Source organism: Dermacentor albipictus, chromosome 4 (genome assembly GCF_038994185.2).
Source record: "Dermacentor albipictus isolate Rhodes 1998 colony chromosome 4, USDA_Dalb.pri_finalv2, whole genome shotgun sequence".
Taxonomy (NCBI): Eukaryota; Metazoa; Arthropoda; class Arachnida; order Ixodida; family Ixodidae; genus Dermacentor; species Dermacentor albipictus.
The window spans coordinates 110,190,245-110,209,137 of record NC_091824.1 but is presented as its reverse complement, the minus strand read 5'-3'; positions in this window follow the sequence as shown (position 1 = coordinate 110,209,137).

Genomic DNA, 18,893 nt, shown 5'->3' with positions numbered 1-18,893 from the left:
ATAAAAGCCCTAATGATGAAACAAGAAATGAAATTTATTTCATACTTTCTGCCGATACCAGCATCGTGCAGGATGTAGAAGTGTTAGGTAGGGTAAAGTGCAGTGATCATACGTTAGTGAGGGCTAGGATTCACCTCACTTTGAAGAGAGAAAGGGTAAAATGCTAAAGAAGAAACAGGCCAGCCTAGACGCAGTAACGGTAAAAGCATACCAATTCAGGTTGGCTCTTGCAAACAAATTTGCAGCCTTAGAACAGATAGGTGAAGATGACATAGAGGCAATGAATGAAACCTAACTAGGCTGGCTTCAGAAGCATCGATTGAAGTAGGAGGTAAGGCACCAAGGCAACCAGTAGGTAAGATAGAGAGAAGAATATAGGAAGGCATGGGATGTTAACCAGTCAAGGGTCTGGTTGGCTACCCTACGCTGGGGGAATAGAGAAGGGGAAGAGAGAGAAAGTGTAGATACGTGTACGGACAGTACTTGAGTTAAAGCCGCAAGCACTGGGTAAGCTCGCCGAAGTAACAAATGATCTAATAAAGAAACGACAAAGAATGAAAGTGTCCAACTCAAGAGATCAGATTGAATTCGCGGAACTGTCAAAACTAATCAACGAAGAGAAAATAAGGGATATTCGAAATTATAACGTGAGAAAGACTGAGGAAGCAGTAAAAAATGGACGCAGCCTGAAAACAGTGAGAAGGAAACTAGGCATCGGACAAACCAAGATGTATGCACTGAAAGATAGACAGGGTAATATCATCAGCAATCTCGAAGATGTAGTAAAAGCAGCGGAAGAATTCTATACTGACCTGTACAGCACCCAAAGCTGCCACGATACCTCCCTTCAAAGTAGTAGTGAACATGTTACGGAGGCTCCTTCTATAACTAGCGATGAACGTAGAAAGGCCTTGCAAGACATGAAACGGGGAAAAGCGGCAGGAGAAGATGAAATAGCACTGGATTTAATCAAAGAAGCTGAAGACATAATGCTTGAAAACTAGCGGCCCTTTATACGAACTACGTATCGATTTCTAGGGTCCCAGAGAACTGGAAAAATGCCAACAGTATACTAATCCACAAAAAGGGACACATTAAAGAATTGAAAATGTATACGCCCATTAGCTTACTTCCAGTATTATATAAAATATTTACAGAGATAATCTCCAATAGAATAAAGGCAACACTGGACTTTAGTCAACCAAGGAAACAGGCATGTTTCAGCAAGGGACACTCCATAATGGATCACATCCATGTCATCAATGAGGTAATCGAGAAATCGGCTGATTACGAAAAGACATTTGATTCAGTAGAGATATCAGCAGTCATAGCGGCATTACGTAATTGAAGAGTACAGACCGCTTACGTAAATACCTTGGAAAATATCTGCATAGCTTCCCGAGCTACCTTAATTCTACACAAGAAAAGCAGGAAGATATCTCTAAAGAAAAAAGTGTTAAGAATGGCGAGCTGCAATGCAAGATTGCCACCCAGTTACGACTGGGGAAAGCAACATCTCGGGAGCATCGCCGCGAACTTCTAGCCACAGCGTGACTAAAACGACTTTGTGTCGGGGAACAAGACGCGCATCCCCCAATCTCCGTCGCTTCAGCTAGGATGCGTTCAATGAAGCGGGCTGTGTGCTGAAACCGCCGCCATCCTCTAGCCTCATCGCCGTTGTGACGGAATGAGTTCGGCGGGCGAACTATTGTGCCCAAACTCCCCAGCGCGGACCTGATCTGCTACGCGTGCGCGAGCTGCCGCGGGAAAGCCGTTTTTTGTTGCTTCCCACGCGCCGACCGGGACGCAGGACAACGAGCTACCCAGAATGGCTCCGAGCTACCCGGAACGGCTCCCCTCTGACGTCGGTTCCGGACATTCGCCCGTGGGTGCCTTTGTGTGTGTAAACTGCCCTGCGGGGCGGCGGCGAGTTTACAATGAGTAAACGAACGCTCACGTCACCTTGTATCGCAGGAGGACCGAGTGTTTAAAAACTGCTGTGGTGCGAATGCTCGAGACACTTTTCTTAAGCAGTCATGTTGGACTGACACTCTTTTTCTTAAGCAGTCATGTTAGACTGATGCACGTTTCTCAAGCTGTCCTGTTAGACTGATTTAATTACTGTAATTAAACCCATATTCCTCGTTCTCGATGAGAAGCAGTTCTTCCCTTCATTAACGTCCTCAGCGTGGATAAGTTGGACGACGGCATGGGCCAGCTGCCTTCGAATTCATGCCGGACTCCAATCTTGACAACGGATCACGAGCGATGGGATTGAGCCTCCAATCCTGACAAGGGTCAGACAGAGAGACGCAATCCCTCCAATGCTATTCACTGCGTGCTTGGACGAAGTATTCAAGCTATTAAACTGGGAAGGCTTAGGAGTAAGAATCGACGGCTAATATTTCAGCACCCTTCGGTTTGTCGATGACATTGTTCTATTCAGCAACAATGCAGACGAATTACAACAAATGATTAAGGACCTTGACAGAGGGAGTATAAGAGGTGTGTTGGAGATTAGTATGAAGAAGACAAAGGTAATGAACAATAGCCGGTCAAGGGAACAAGAGTTCAGGATCGAGAGTCAGCCTCTAGAGTTTATGAAGGACTACGTTAACCTAGGTCAATTACTCACAGGGGACCCTGATCATGAAGAGGAAATTTACAAAATAATAAAAATGGGTTGGAGCACATCCGGCAGACATTGTCAGATCCTGACTGGAAGTTTGCCATTATCATTAAAAACAAAGGTGTAGAATAAATGCATTCTTCCGGTGCTGACGTATGGGGCAGGAACTTGGAGAGTAACAAAGAAGCTCGAAAACGAGCTCAGGACTGCGCAAAAAGCCAGGGAACGAATAATGTTAGGCATAACGTTATGAGACAGGACGAAAGCGGTGCGGATCAGAGAGCAAACAGGGATAGCCGATATTCTAATTGACATTAAGAGAAAGAAATGGAACCGGGCAGGTCATGTAATGCGTAGGTTAGATGACCGGTGGACCATTAGGATTATAGAATGGATGCCAAGAGAAGGGAACGCACTCGACGACGGCAGAAGACTAGGTGGGGTGATGAAATTCGCAAGCGCTAGTTGCAATCGGTTGGCGCAGGACAGGGGTAATTGGGGATCACAGGGAGAGGCCTTCGTGATGATGATGATGATGATGATGATGATGATGATGATGATGATGATGTGGTGGTGGTGGTGGTGGTTGTGGTGCTGGTGTCTGGATTTTGCGTTGCTCTTTTTTATTAATGACTTTCAGTTTTAGCGTGGCATTAGCGTACTTATGTGAGTCGACTTTCTGTTATCGTGATTAGGAGTTGACTTTTAGTTTTAATGCGTTTAAGTTAATTTTTTTATATCTCTGCGAAAACTAGTAGCCGGCGCCAATTAAAGGTGTCAACATCTCCTATAAGTACTACATATTAGAAAAAATAATAAATGAAGCCCGTGTTGCCAGAAGCATGTAGGGGCTGCTTAGCTCAGGCAGTAGTCCGTAGTGACGGCGACTTCTTTTTTTTATGGAAGCAGGTGAAGGAAAACAACAGAAAGCGTCCAAGCCAACATGGAATCAGCTCTTGTTTATGGGCTGAAGGTACTTATCGCGTTCAGTGCGAGCTACAACGGAAAAGCACGTGGCAAACTTAAATGTTCGCATGTTGTAGCTACACTATGTTGCAAGTATGTCCTAATTTTGATACAAAGTGAGCTTTTCTCTAGCGTAGTGATACAGCGTGAATATGGAGTGCAAAGTTTACCACCAATGTACAGTACTCAGCGACTGAGAAGCCCCAATCAGACTGCATGCATCGTGGTCGGTGCTTTTTGTGCCACCGGATAGGGCTGGCAATAGACCGAGGACCAAACAGTAATATTGCGTCAAAGCGGCACTTAGTTTCATCGTATACCACAATGCGTCCGCTCGGTGTCCCTAGCGTCCATCAATGAGACAAAGAGCACCGGTAGCCATGCGTTACAAGTATCGCATTTCCAGTTGCTGATCACTGTACAATACTCAGATTTATTTTACCGTGAATCTCCACCGGGCAACATTATGCGAAACCAGGTAAGCCGGCTACGCATGGGCTACGTACAGTCGACCGGAAAAGTTTACAGTCACAAACTGCCTGTCCGCGCCACCTTGCGGTTCACCACCTGTGGTCGACCGCAGCACTAGACAGCAAATGGGTCTCGTTTTTCGCTGGCATGTCAATTTTCTACTGCCGCCCAGCGCATTGCTTGTTCGTTGTTTTCAGGTAAAGGGCTCATCTGCAGTAAGACTGTCACACTTCTGCCTTGATAGCAGTATCATAGCAACCATGGCATGTAACAAGCAGTGGTGCGCCGATGGGTATAGATATCAGAGAAAAAGAGAGAGAAACAAGCTTTATTGGTACGCTGAAGATGGAAGCCTGGCTGTTAGCCTAACACGCTACTCCAGGCACTGGGTGATTATTATGATATATAAAGTGTTAAACACTTAACAGAACATACAGTCACACAGTGATCATACAGTGACGTCAACACCGTAGTATGACACTTCTCGACGTTGGCGGTATTCCGCGGCGGCTTACTTCCTTGAGCCGCGAGCAATCATGCTCTTTTCTGCCGGATGTTACTTTTTACAGCAAAGCTATATACCTCTACCATCGAAGAAAATTTTCGTGTCGTTGTAAGCAAAGAAACTCCCCATAAGTGGGCCGATCCCGGACATACTGCAATACCAGCCTGACCGGCGGAGCAGGTGAAGCAGGCGTTAAGCACGGCCCATACGTCGTCCGATCCCTAGGATAGTGCTATACGGTTCCGACCCTCCGTGGAGGAGAAGCAAGCGTTAAGCACTCCCCATACATGGGCCGATCCAAAAGATAGTGCAATACCGGTCCGACCCGCGGCGGAGGTGAAGCAGGCGTTAAGCACTCCCCATACGTGAGCCGAGAAAGCGTTTGATTCAGTCGAAACCTGCGCCCTCATGGAGGCGTTACGGCGTCAGGGTGTAGACGAGCCATATGTAAAAATACTGAAAGATATCTATAGCGGCTCCACAACGACTGTAGTCCTCCATAAAGAAAGCAGCAAAATCCCAATAAAGAAAGGCGTCAGGCAGGGAGATACGATCTCTCCAATGCTATTCACGGCGTGTTTACAGGAGGTATTAAGAGACCTGGATTGGGAAGAATTGCGGATAAGAGTTAATGGAGAATACCTTAGTAACTTGAGATTCGATGATGACATTGCCTTACTTAGTAACTCAGGGGACAAATTGCAAGCTCACTGACCTGGAGAGGCAAAGCAGAAGGGTGGGTCTAAAAATTAATCTGCAGAAAACTAATGTTTAACAGTCTCGGAAAAGAACAGCAGTTTATGATAGGTAGCGAGGCACTGGAAGTGGTAAGGGAATACATCTACTTAGGGCAGGTAGTGACCGCGGATCCAGATCATGAGACTGAAATAATCAGAAGAATAAGAATGGGCTGTGGTGCGTTTGGCAGGCATTCTCAGTTCATGAACAGCACGTTGTCATTATCCCTCAAGAGAAAAGTGTATAACAGCTGTGTCTTACCAGTACTCACGTACGGGGCGGAAACCTGGAGGCTTACGAAGAGGGTTCTACTTAAATTGAGGACGACGCAACGAGCTATAGAAAGAAGAATGATTGGTGTAACGATAAGGGATAAGAAAAGATCAGATTAGGTGAGGGAACAAACGCGAGTTAAGGACATCTTAGTTGAAATCAAGAAAAAGAAATGGGCATGGGCAGGACATGTTATGAGGAGGGAAGATAACGGATGGTCAACGGATGGTAACTAAGGGTTACGGACTGGATTCCAAGGGAAGGGAAGCGTAGCAGGGGGCGGCAGAAAGTTAGGTGGGCGGATGAGACTAAGAAGTATGCAGGGACGACATGGCGAAAATTAGTACATGACCGGGGTAGTTGGAGAAGTATGGGAGAGGCTTTTGCCCAGCAGTAGGCTTAACTAGGCTGCTGCTGCTGCTGCTGCTGCTGCTGCTGCTGCTGCTGCTGCTGCTGCTGCTGCTGCTGCTGCTGATGGTGATGATGATGATGATGATGATGATACGTCCGCCGATCCCGGAGATAGTGCAATGCGGGGCCCACCCGCGGCGGAGGTGCAGTTCACCATTAAGGCGACCACATACACAGCTTCGCTGGTCATCGTTCTCCACAGAGTGGAAGGGCCCTGAGGTTTTTTTTTTATTTTGCTTTCTATGTGCACAGTCACGACGTGTGCTTGGCTATGAGCTCCATGTGACAGACTAGACATTTACTCGGTATAAATAGCACCGGACTAACTGCACATCTAACTAATCAAGCCAGCGTGTGTTCCCATGTGCAAAAAAATGGCTGTGGCTTAGCTAAGGTTAAGCCCAGGATGCGAAGCATACTAGCCTTTATTTTAACGCGACAGCGTTAAGGAGCTCGTGTCGCAGAAAAGCCGGTGTCGTCGGCGTCGGCTCAGGCGTGCGGCGCTTGCTCAGGCGCACATTTCGTTGTCGCGCCGAACGCTGCGTTGCTCGACGCGCACCGCGTCCGATGCGGGGCGCGACGCCGCGAGCGACGGCGGGAGTTGGAGCGCCGGTTCTCCTCTGTCGTGACGTCACGGTGTCACGTGATTTCATGGTCACCGCCGCGCCTGAGGAGCTGGGTTGAGCCCTCGTAATATGCTTCGCATAACGTCGGCTCAGGCGTGCGGCGCTTGCTCAGGCGCACATTTCGTTGTCGCGCCGAACGCTGCGTTGCTCGACGCGCACCGCGTCCGATGCGGGGCGCGACGCTGCGAGCGACGGCGGGAGTTGGAGCGCCGGTTCTCCTCTGTCGTGACGTCACGGTGTCACGTGATTTCATGGTCACCGCCGCGCCTGAGGAGCTGGGTTGAGCCCTCGTAATATGCTTCGCATAAAAAAATATTATCTATAAATGCCTTAGCTTCGGTAGTCGGCCGAAGGCAAATAAGGACAGGCTTTTTATGTATTATTTAGGAAATCAACACATTGCAGCAATACACCACTTGACGGTGTCTGAAAATGGATAGTCAGTAGGGTCTTGCGCCTGACGAACTCCTTAAAATGCCGAGCACATAATGAAAAAAGCATGAACTAATAGTCCAGCATTTGTGATAATCATCTATGCTGCAGTCTATGTTCTCGTTCCCCACCTATGCTGACAAGTGAACAAGAATTCATGATTGCCAGTCAGTCTCTAGGGTCTCTGCAGGAGTACGTTTATTTAAATCAGTTACTCACGCGGGACCCTGATCCGGAGAAGAAAACTTACAGAATACAAAAAATAGGTTGGAGTGTATACGGGAGGCATTACCAAATCCTGTCTGGGAGGCGGAACTTTACCCCTGTCGTCGAAAAGTGTACAGTCATTGCATTCTACCAGTGCTACCTTATGGGGCAGGAACTTGGAGACTGGCAAAGAAGCTCGACAATAAGTTAAAGACAGGGCAAAGAATTATGTCAAGAGAAGTGTTACGCCTAATGTCAAAAGACAGGAAGAGAGCAGTGTGATCGAAGAAAAAACGGGGATAGCTGATATTGTAGTTGACATTAAGAGAAAAAAATGGAGCTGGTTAGGCCAAGTGATATGTAGTCGGTGGTCCATTAGAGTTACAGAATGGGTGCCAATGAAAGAGAAGCATAGTCGAGGTCGGCAGAACGGGGAAACTAAGTCAGATAATGAAATTAGCAAATTGGCAAGCGCACGTTGGGATCAAGACAGGGGTGGTTGGATATGAAGACAGGGGCACGAAGCGCAATATTGGGTTAAGTGGAGATTGCTGAGATGCCTTCGTGCTGCAGCGGACATAAATATAGTCTGTTGCTGCTGCTGATTATAGTGGTGATGCAATCATAAAAATTTACTTTTAAGTAGAGAGAGAGAGAGAGAGAGAGAGAAGGGAAGACGGAAAGGCAGGGAGGTTAACCAGACTGAGTCCAGTTTGCTACCCTACACGTGGGGAGGGGAATGGGGAGTGAAAGAGGAAGAGAGAGAACTTAAGTCTTGGATGTCTATAGTCGGGCACTCAAGTCTGTTGCCCTCAGGTAGCGAAAAAGCGCTCGAACGGCTTTTTGGGCCAATGAACTGTGAGGCCAGGCTCCCAAGATCTTCGCTTCCGTAAATGGCCTGTCATCTAGTCTATTTAAGGCACACTGGAGAGTCTCATGTTGATTATCGAAGCGAGAACAGTGGCACAGAAGGTGACTGATGGTCTCTTCACACTTGCATTTAGCGCACATTGGTGAATCCGCCATTCCAATACGGTAGCTGTAGGAGTTGGTGAATGCTACTCCTACCCACAGCCGACACAGCAGTGTTGCGTCACGTCGTGGAAGGTTCGCTGGTAATGTAAGTTTCAGTGATGGGTCGAGGCTGTGTAAACGACACTTAGAGTTCTGCGGTCTATGCCAGCAACCTAACGTGATTGCACGAGCGAGACTGCGAAGCTCTCTTGCAGCGTCGAGTCTGGATAAAGGTATAAGGAGTGTCGGGGAGCCAGCCTGGACACGTCGGGTAGCGTCATCGGCGAGGTGATTACCAACGATGCCACAGTGTCCCGGCAGCCACTGAAATATGATATCATGTCCTCTTTCAGATGCGCAATGGCAGGTTTCGTTGATTTGTGACACCAGCTGTTCATAATTGCCACGTCGTAAACTTCGCATGCTCTGGAGGGCTGCTTTCGAGTCACAAAATATTGCCCATTTGTTGGGCGGTTTTTGCAATATGGCTTGCAATACATATCCCGACATGACTTGGAGTATATTATGGACACTTATTTTGTGTAAATTAAGCTGTTGCAGAATAGCAAAAATTGTGCTTTCAACCTAATGGGCAGAAAAATTACGGAAGTGGCGTCTAGAGCAGTTTTAGAACATTTTTGTTTAATCGCACTAATTAACTCCTGGCGTTCATTGTTCTACGAGAAAAGTAAATACACTCTACGAAACAATATCAAAGAACCACATATGGCTTTCTAGCTGTAGTACTGTTTTCGACGCTCGACAGAGCAATGTACTGTTCTGGGTAGCGTTTTTGAAGATGCTGCAGTCAGGCAGTCAGACAAACGCCGCTCCCGACCTTTCTTATTTATGTTTTTTAGGGAAGGTGGAGGGGAGGACTGCTGATAGAAACACAGGCGAGAAACACTGATGAGGTCACAGTTCACATATGGCAGCATGATCTTTTCGTTAAAGAATGTGCTTTGCTATCGAAGCGTTGGTATAAATTTCTTTACCTACCTGTGTAGAGCTCGTGACTTCGTATTCTTTCCGTGCCATCGTCTGTAACAACTTATGAAGGCGGCTTTCTTCCTTTGGGAAGGAGTACACGGGTCACTGCAGCTGGTTGGTGACTTAGCATGCGCGGCTACTTAGCACACAACACTTAAATGACATAACCAGTGGCCTCTCCGAGGTTTCACAAAGTAGCAGCACGACTTTACAGTGAACGCAAAACCAAGGGCGCACATCACGCGTCGAGGTCAGCACAAGCACTGCATGCCACGATCATGAAGAGACGCGCGCTCAGATCGGCGACCTGTCTACTACTGCCGGTAGACTACGAAACTGACGGGCGTGACGAGAGGCAGAAAGCAAGCAGGCTTTTATAGCTATATCGAGGACGTGTGACTCGCTGTTGTCTTATCTGCAATAGAGAGTTATAGCTCAGCGACCCAGCGGGCCCAGCAGGCCAGCGTAGATGCTAGTGCGCATGCCCGGACCATGCGCAGTGGTGGCTCACCCGCTGGCTCGCTGAGCTATAACTCTCGGACATTTCATGGGTTAAAGTGCGCGGAGCAATGATTGACGCATAGCTCACACTAAAGCTGACACCGTCTGTCCTCATTATTTTTGTGAGGCCATTATTTTACACCCTAGAAATCGGCGGAGGGCAAAAGCAGGCATGAAGGGACGATGTTCGCAACAAGAACAGCATAACTCTCCCCCTTGGACCGGTGGTAACATGGCTCCAGTTGGCGCTCTATCTAACATCGGAGAGCGCTTTGTGGCTTTGTTACGTGGCCTCGCGTTGTAGCTCGTACTGAGTGCGATAGTACTGTGCTGCGATATCTACAGGCGTCACATTCATCGCGGCACGGACCACAGATTAAACGCCCGTTGCGGCGTATGGTCAAACTTTGATGATACGTAGAATATTACACATTCCGATTGTAGCCACGATACCGCGCATTGAAACGGAATGCCATTTTCATTTTTTTTTCTTGAAACGGAGCATTACTTCTGCAAGCGAGAGCAGCCGATCAAACTGCCAAATGAGCTTCACGAGCATGGGGGCGGCCGGGGTTGGCGGAGCTTGACGTTACGCGCAATTGAGCAGAAAGCAACGAAAAAAAAAATACGTCACAGAAAAGCGAATTCTGAAACACTCTTTGGCATCAGTGGGTAATACCACGCTCAAATATGTCATTCTGTAGGGCATCGGACACATCAACTTTTAAGAGTATCGAGAAACACTTTATTTCTCCCTTGTCAGTTCTTCTTTCATCTCAACTCCTACAGCTTGCCACTAATTTTCATAACTTTGGTGTCAGCTACCCTGATGGGTATCTTTATCTGCAAAGAAAGAAAGCAAATTAAGCATGTCAGTATTACCTATAGCAATCACTAAAGTAGCAAAATAAATAATGCCATTTCGCTCCCTGTTAGTGACTGTTATAAATCTGAAGCTGCCAGGGAGTACCGTGTTGGAGTGCAGGAGAGCGGAACCACTGTGACCACTGTACTTGGTTTAAAAAGCCACACGTACGCGAGAGTTTTCGCATTCCATCAAAATGCCTGCTGCCCTCTTTAATCGACGTGGGCATGGACGTGTATGATCAATGGGATAAAATAATGACGCACGCTTGCAATCTACGAATCGCTCCGCATCACATGCCACTTGGACATATATATTACTGATGCAAATCAAACCTTGACCCCAAAATTATATTTAATCTTTACTGATGTCAACTTACAGTGCTTTTTCGAGGGTGATAAATATATAAACCGTGTTTGGAAGCGGTTCCTACAGCCGAAGACTCATACATCATAAAATTTTAGGAGGCAGTGCAGGAATGTGGTAAGCGGTGACAACTGCGTTTTTTAGAGTGACTCTAAGGACGGTGGACATCCAGGAAATTCATTTCAAGTGGATACGTCTTGCACACTGAGCGGCTACGATTCGTAAATTGCAATATGGGCCGTAAAGTAAACAAATAGGAGGTTAATTAGTGAGTTCGTGTTAATTACTTGAATAAGCGTTTCAATTTCTCGTGCAAGCTTGGTCCTCCTCTTAAAAATAATCCAGCTCAAGGACAATAATTATGTTCTCTGAAACAGGCAATCTTCAAAAATTCCGTAAATCTTTTAAATTATCACCCTGTATGTTCCCGATTCGAATATAATTTACCGCACACAGTTCCCTTCCATTTACACTAAACAAGGTGAGACTGTTTGTAAGTGGTTTCAGTGAGTCACTCAGGGTGAGTCACTGAAATGAGAAGCATAGCTCCGGTCATGGAAATGCCAGCGAACAGAATAGGAAACAGGAAAACCGACAGCAATGCAGAGACTTCAACTTAGTATTTGCCTTTTAGAGGCCCACCATCAACCTAGTCTTTATACTCCTCTCCGTTTTCCTGCTTCCTATTCTTTTCGCTGATATTCTCCTGCTCGGATACGGGGGCAACGCCTTACGGGTTTTACCGCTCGCTATACATAGAAGCGCTGACTCATAGCGCCCAATTTTCGACAACCGCGCGAGAATGTATCACAACCAAACTGTTTGGACGACTATATAGGAGCTCTCAGAGTAGTAAGTGTAGGTTTTTGTGGTGTACTGAAAGAAATAGATAATTTTATGAACCTATATTTAGAGAAAATTGGCGGTAAATTATATTCAATGTACAGACTGTTTGAAGTGCATGAGTTATTAAGGGGCTCAATTAAAATTGTTAGGCCGCCGCCATTTTCTTTCCGTTTGGAGGCTTATGTGAAGCGCTTACAGTGCTTCCCTGCTGCCATGGTAGTTCCAAAGTGGCAACCATGTTATACTTGGAGGCAATGGCTGCTATGTTACTGATAATGTGTACCGACAGTTTGAAGTGTCTAGACAAATAATATATGCTTTAATGCAATTATTAAACACTAGTTTGCTCCTTATATTCATACGTTATCCGAGGAACGTCGTAGGTTACCGCTGTGTTTTCAGTGAGCCAAACGAGGTACCTTGTTTAGATTTGGTGAGAACAAGAAGAAGGAAAAGTGTAGACAAAGTTTGAAGTGTGGGGCTAATTTAAAGCTCTTTCAGTAAATTGCGCAGGCAAGCGCTTTGGAACATTATAGGCATGTTTTACAAATGCTGCAGGAGTTAGGTCACTGTCTTGGCTAAAGGAACTATAAATGCCCACGAGATCAAAGTTTGTGCAAATGCGGGGAGTACTTGGATCTGCATGCGAAAGTGTATGTGCGGATAAATCGTGACGTTTATAAAAGAAAGTTCTTAAGCAAGTGTTCGAAGGCGTTATAGGACCGTTATTCGCTATGGTTCACAAAGTGCGGCGAGAGAAATCTATGTCACAGCGAGTTAAAATTTGGTGGCTAATGGGGCCACGTTAAGTGAAATGTGTGGGGAACCTATGCCGTTTCTGACTTAATTGTGAATTCTGCAAATGATAACCGAACACTTTTTGTCCTTATTTTCATGTGTTATACGTGAAGCGTTATGCATGGTGTTCTCGGTGAACTAAACGTCACTTTGTTTACATTTTGTAGAAATGACGGACAGGCTGTACATGTGATGCATGGGCAAAGTTCGAAGTGTGTGGGTTATTCACAGCCATTCCGGTAAAATACTTAAGCAACCTCTGCAGAACGTTATTGTATGCCTTACGAACGATGTGGAATTCAGCTCGCTGTCCTGGAATAATTATAACCTCCGTAAAAATCGCAATCAATATGAATTGGGAAAGCGTAATCTGCATACAAAGTTTAGTGTATAAGGTAAAGTAAGGCCTTCGCTAAAAATTGCCTAATCAAGTGCTGAAGGAAGGAAGGACTGCTCGCACTGCTGTAATTTCATGCGTGAGACATGGGCCAGTCATGTAGCACAAACGTTTTAAAATGTGTGTGTTTGTAGCCACGGGCAACTGAAATTCCTAATGCAACTGGTCGAATGAAATAGCTGCGCTAGAAATGAGGCTGTGGTTGTCTAAGGCTGCACGAGTGTGCTGCCTTTTCCGTGTGCGAATATTAAAAAACGTTTGAATACGAGTGTAGTTGTCTTTTCTATTTAATTAGTACTCAAGTATTCACTATCAAAGATGTTGACTAATTTCTGTTTCATTATAATGGATATAACACCTTTTTTTACAATCAGGGAATACATTCCAATGCAAGCCAGGACTGTTAAATGTAATTCTGCCGCAGAAGACTTGCCGTTGTTGCCTAGAGACACCAGTTCCTGAGCGAGCCTAAGTGGCGAGTAACGTTTCTCAATAATACCCTGTCAATCAATAATATAGCCTCGCATTCAGGCATCTTATGAATGTGTTGTTTCCATTAAGGCAAGGCCTCTTATTATTTGGGCAGTCTCAGCATAGTTGTAGCTCATTAAATCAACACGCAGCGCCCTGTAATGTTCGTGATCCAGCAGACTGGCTGAGAAGCGATGTAACGGTTTTTTTTTTTTTTTGCTGAAAGGGAGAAATACTGTTATCGGAAGCCGTGTTTATTTTTTTTATAACATGCCCGTCCTCTTTCTTCGACTTTCTTCCTTCTCGTCTTCTAGTGGTTGGGTCGTTATAAGTGTCACTCTCATCTTTCAACGAACACGTGACCATGTGCATCTAGTGATGTTCTGTATGGCTGTTTTATTAGTGTCATTATCAAAGTGCACGACGTAACTGGAAAAAACATTAAAATTAAAATTTTAAATCTTTTCAACTGACCGGACGTACAGTTTCGAACGGCTCTACAAGCGTGCACCAAGTAGTGTAAATAAGTCCTTTTTTCATATTACCCACCGGACTCCACAAAAATTTTAAATTTGTTTTGTTTAGAAATAAAGAAATCTTCAGTATTTGATTCGATATTAGAAGGTCGTATTTTCTAATATTTCTGTTGAATTCAGAAATTCGCATTGCTTGAACACGCCAAATTTTTCTTCACACTTGAATGTGCGTTACGTGACATGTCGCTTACTCATTTCTGCGCCTTTTAGTGAATTTTTTTAGGCTTGACGGTAAATATTTCTCCATAAAATGAAGCGGTGTGTTGGGAGAACGAATATCTGCGAAAGCAAGCATAGTAACACTGGCTTCGCACATTATATGTGCATGAAACGAAAGAGTTGTCGTGCTTGGCAATACCGCTCAATAAAGTATACAAAGTGGGGCTATTCGGTCATGTCGTAGGTTGTCTGGCTAGTGCTACTCCTGCAGACCACGATTTACTGTTCATAGAGCGTCACATGAACACTCACCCGTGTGCGTCCAGTTACAGCCCACCCACGTCGACAGTCTGAATGAGAGCAAAACTGTCGTGCAAGAGATTACTCCAACTTAGAGGGGTGTTATTTGCCGCGACAAGGAAATATATTATCACTGGAGCAAGTAAATAAGAAAAAAAAATAAGTGAGAAAGTTTTCCTTCCAGACTTTCACAGTCCCGCCAAAGTGGGCTTTACGCACATTACTGTCGCTCTGGGAATTCTGGCCACCAGCGACCACCATTTCCTATGAACAAGGGTGAAGTTTTCCTTTGTTTATCGCCACAAGCTTGCGGCAAGAGCCAGCTATTTACGCATTTATTCAACCCGTGATAATTGCTCGCGGAACAATGAAGACAGTGACGGTCGCTGAACACATGGCACAGTGTCCTCTCAACGACTAAGCCCCCCGTAGCACCACAGCTGCCAAACAAAAAAAAACCGCGCGCAAGCTTCACGCTCAGCTGCCACCACCTGTGTACGCGTCGAGTGGTCAGCCCGGAGGAGCATCGCTCGTTGCGCCACCATCTTTTGAACGATCACGCACGCTATTAAGTTGCGTGAGCAGAAATTCCAAGGCTCCGGGAGGCTGGACTACATTCTGCACGGAGGAGCAGTGCGAGCTTAAAAATTGCCAGATTTGCCTTTTCTACATTAAATTTATTTCTTTGCACGGCTACGAACATGCCGAGTCCATGCGCGCAGAAGCGTGGATACATTAGTGCTTTTGGATACAGCGCGAGAACAGGACAAGGAAGAAAGAGAGAAGAATTGGATGGTGCTATCGATTACATGTTTCTTTAGACGGCAGCCGGTGCATATGCACTTGGATCAATATGCGCTGAAAAGGCGGAACCATGTCAAGAAAACAGGTAAGTGACACTCATCTAGCTAAAGACATGGGTTTTATAATACGACCAGATGTCAGTATAACGACTAGATAAAAGACCACGTAAAGTAAGAAAACAAATAAACATAGACCATAAAGCAGAACACGGGTGGGATTATTAACGACCTATGCAGCTTCAAGGCAAGTGGTTCCGTTTTTCGGTAAAGAAACAAAGGGCTTCGCCGTAATCCGTATTAAACGATGTGATACACTTTGAACAGTTCCCTTTTCCTGTGTTTGTCATGGCGAAAGAGGACTACGGAGTATCTAAACTTAGCACAGCCGGCACACTCTAAAGAATGCACTAGTTGATCTGACATTGATTTCTGCAGATCATTGTGATGCTCGCCTAACGCTTGTTCACACGACGGCCTCTTTGCCCAGGGCATAAATTGGCGTACAAAAATAAAGCCACGTTTTTGAACTGTATTTTCAAATATGAATTTTCTCTAACTCAACCAGACGAGCAGTCGATCATATTTTTGGTCAGGCATACGTTCTCCTGCGGCAGTGAGAGAAGCACGTGAACGAACTGGTTCGCTTTAAAGACTGGCACGATCACCAAAACACACTATGCTGGCGACAAAACAACCACGCTGAATACTAGACATCAATATTTTTATATGACACAGTTTATTCTCACCGTTGCTCTCTTGCAATAGATGGCGCAAGAGCGTTACACATAATGAATGAAGCCCTCTCTTTACAGTCATTGGCGCATGCGAGCACAATTTCTGCATTTGCGTAATAGCAGTAATGAATTATGAATTAAGTATATCTTTTAACGGAAGGAAGTCACTGCCCTCGCTGGATTTCCAGTGAAGCGGCTGGGGCTAAAAAAATCCGAGGAGAAACACCTGAAGTAAAGCATTTTCGATTAGATGAGTGCGTTTCACTTCTCAATTCAACGCATGAGCCGTTAAAAACGCTGTACTGAACGGATTTGGGCCTATCTTGACTATGTGGGATTTCTCAACATGGACGAAACGCTCGGTAAATAGGTGCCTGTTCATTCCACTTCTTTTCGGAGCAAAACTGTAGCGGGTGGATAAAGAACCTACTGCCGCCAACTCTACCTGAACGCAACATCCACTGTGCCATCTCCACCGATTAAATGAGACAATTATACAAAAAATACAGCTGTGTTTTGAAGCTGGTATAGCAACAATAAACCAGAAATAAATTTTATGAGAACCACTTGTATCGACTCCATAAGTATTTCACTGTCGAGTCACAATGTTAGTTTCGTTTCTTTCTTTCTTTTTTGTTGTACTATTCCATGTTGTGTTTTGGTTTCTCTCACCCGAAGCTGAACACGGCGACTCCATCTGCTTACTAACGCCCGGTTCGCGTGACAGCGGGAGCGCTTTATCAAAGCTTGCTTCCAAGAAGACGAATAGAAAAGTGCAAAATTTGCGTGACACCCAAGTGATGTTCTTCCCCGCCTTCGTCGCGCTCAGCTGAGAATACACACACCAACCATTTGGCGATAGACGCGCGCATCTTCCGTTAATGCGACTGTATAAAAGCTGCCCACCGGGCGTGTCAAATCAGCCAGCGAAAGAGTTCCACCTCCCTGCGCAGTAAACGGATAGTTCGTCGCGCACCCATCGTTTGAGATGAGCCAAGCTAAAGTGGCCGTGGTTGCTTTGACCTTGCTGGCCTTTGTGGTGGCAGCCGTCTGCTCCGTTCAAGGTGAGAAACCTTCTTCGAATGTTCTTCAGTTTTTACATACCTTGCGCTAAAAAATTACTGCGACAATTTTGCCTTACGAAGTTTTTGTCGTGGTTCTCCGTCTTAAACACGGCGGCATTCAAACACCTCTACTACAGCACTAATATACTCTTTTAGTGTCTTTGCTGAAAGTATGGCAGTAGGCCATCTCCTTCTGTAAAACTCAGCGGCAAGCCTCGCTGAAAAGGAACACTAGAATTATTCTGCGGCAGGAAGGAAACCGCCAGCATTGAGGTCTCACATGCGGTCTTTCTCCCAAGTAGCGACTGAGCCCAAGCCTTAATTTCAGGGATCCGACGCAAAACTATGTTTATATGCTTGAGTGTGGTACGTGCACTTGCAATATATTGGTCAAATAGAAACGCCGTTTCGAATTCGATTTAATAACCATCGTTCTCAAGCAAAGCATTTCCCGCCCATTCCGCTGTGAAAACACTTGTGCACAAATGGACGCTCTTTCGACGGTATTAGAGCGATCATACTGGAATCTGGTTTTCCTTCCCACCACGATTGTTTAGGCCTCGAATTTTACCTGATAAACAAGTTCAACGCTCGTTCTTATGGCATTATACGAAAACAACTAGAAACTAACCTGCATCACTAATTCTTATTGACCAGTTTATATATATATATATATATATATATATATATATATATATATATATATATATATATATATATATATATATATATACTTATCTTTTGCACGAGGTTTTTCTACATTGGAAGGTTAAGCTTTGTGCCCGGCAGCTGGCAGCTGCAGCAATGCATACGCTGCACGGATCACATGTTGCTTGTTTCGTTTGGCCGTGATTATTGTAATTTTGAGACGATAGAAAGTTTTGGTTGCTATAATGCATAATGCACCGGTTTTTTGTCCACGTGTGCATTGGTAAATCTGTCTGCGTGTGCATTTTTAAATCCTGCTTTCTCCTGCAATGCGGAACACAGTGCAGCGTTCATTTTCTACTCGTATGCAGCTTGTGATTCCTTAGCACTGTATGATTATGTGATTACACGAAGGGACGTTTCCTATCTGCTGTGTTCGATAGAACTGCCCGGCTATTTTTAAGATTTTTTCACCATGTACCGGCTTTACATTTGTTTCACTAGGGCTTGATTATGCGCATGTTCGTGTGTGCAAAGTGATAAGGGTTTAGTGTCCATATATATACAGTAACGCCACTACACTTGGATTAACTTCGACGAAGGCCATTCCTACAGCCGAAACGCAATTAAGAACACATGCCACGACGTTCATCATCTTTTTTTTAACGTATTATGTGTATATATATATATATATATATATATATATATATATATATATATATATATATATATATATATACATATATATATATATATATATATATATATATAGAAGGATCTCTGAACTTTTACTCATTCTTCCCAATCACAACAGGATGGAACCCGCTGCAAGGTCATTGATCATTTAGCAAATGTATCTAATGATGATATGCTCGAATCGGTCGCGTGAACTACAACTGGACTTTTGTATACTGTAGGCGCTTTTCTAGAATATTGATTGTTTACTAACATTAATTTTTTTGACAACCATTGCTGTAGAAAATACGGATTGTGGTGTGTATGCGCTATATTGTGCTCGTTGTCTAATCTGCATAAGTGCTTATTTAGATGTGTATATTAGTTTTCTGTTCTTAGTAATCTCTCGGGCGCAAAAACCCGAAATCTTTGTTGGCGCACTTGTTCCGCCTACATGTTGCCGTCTTG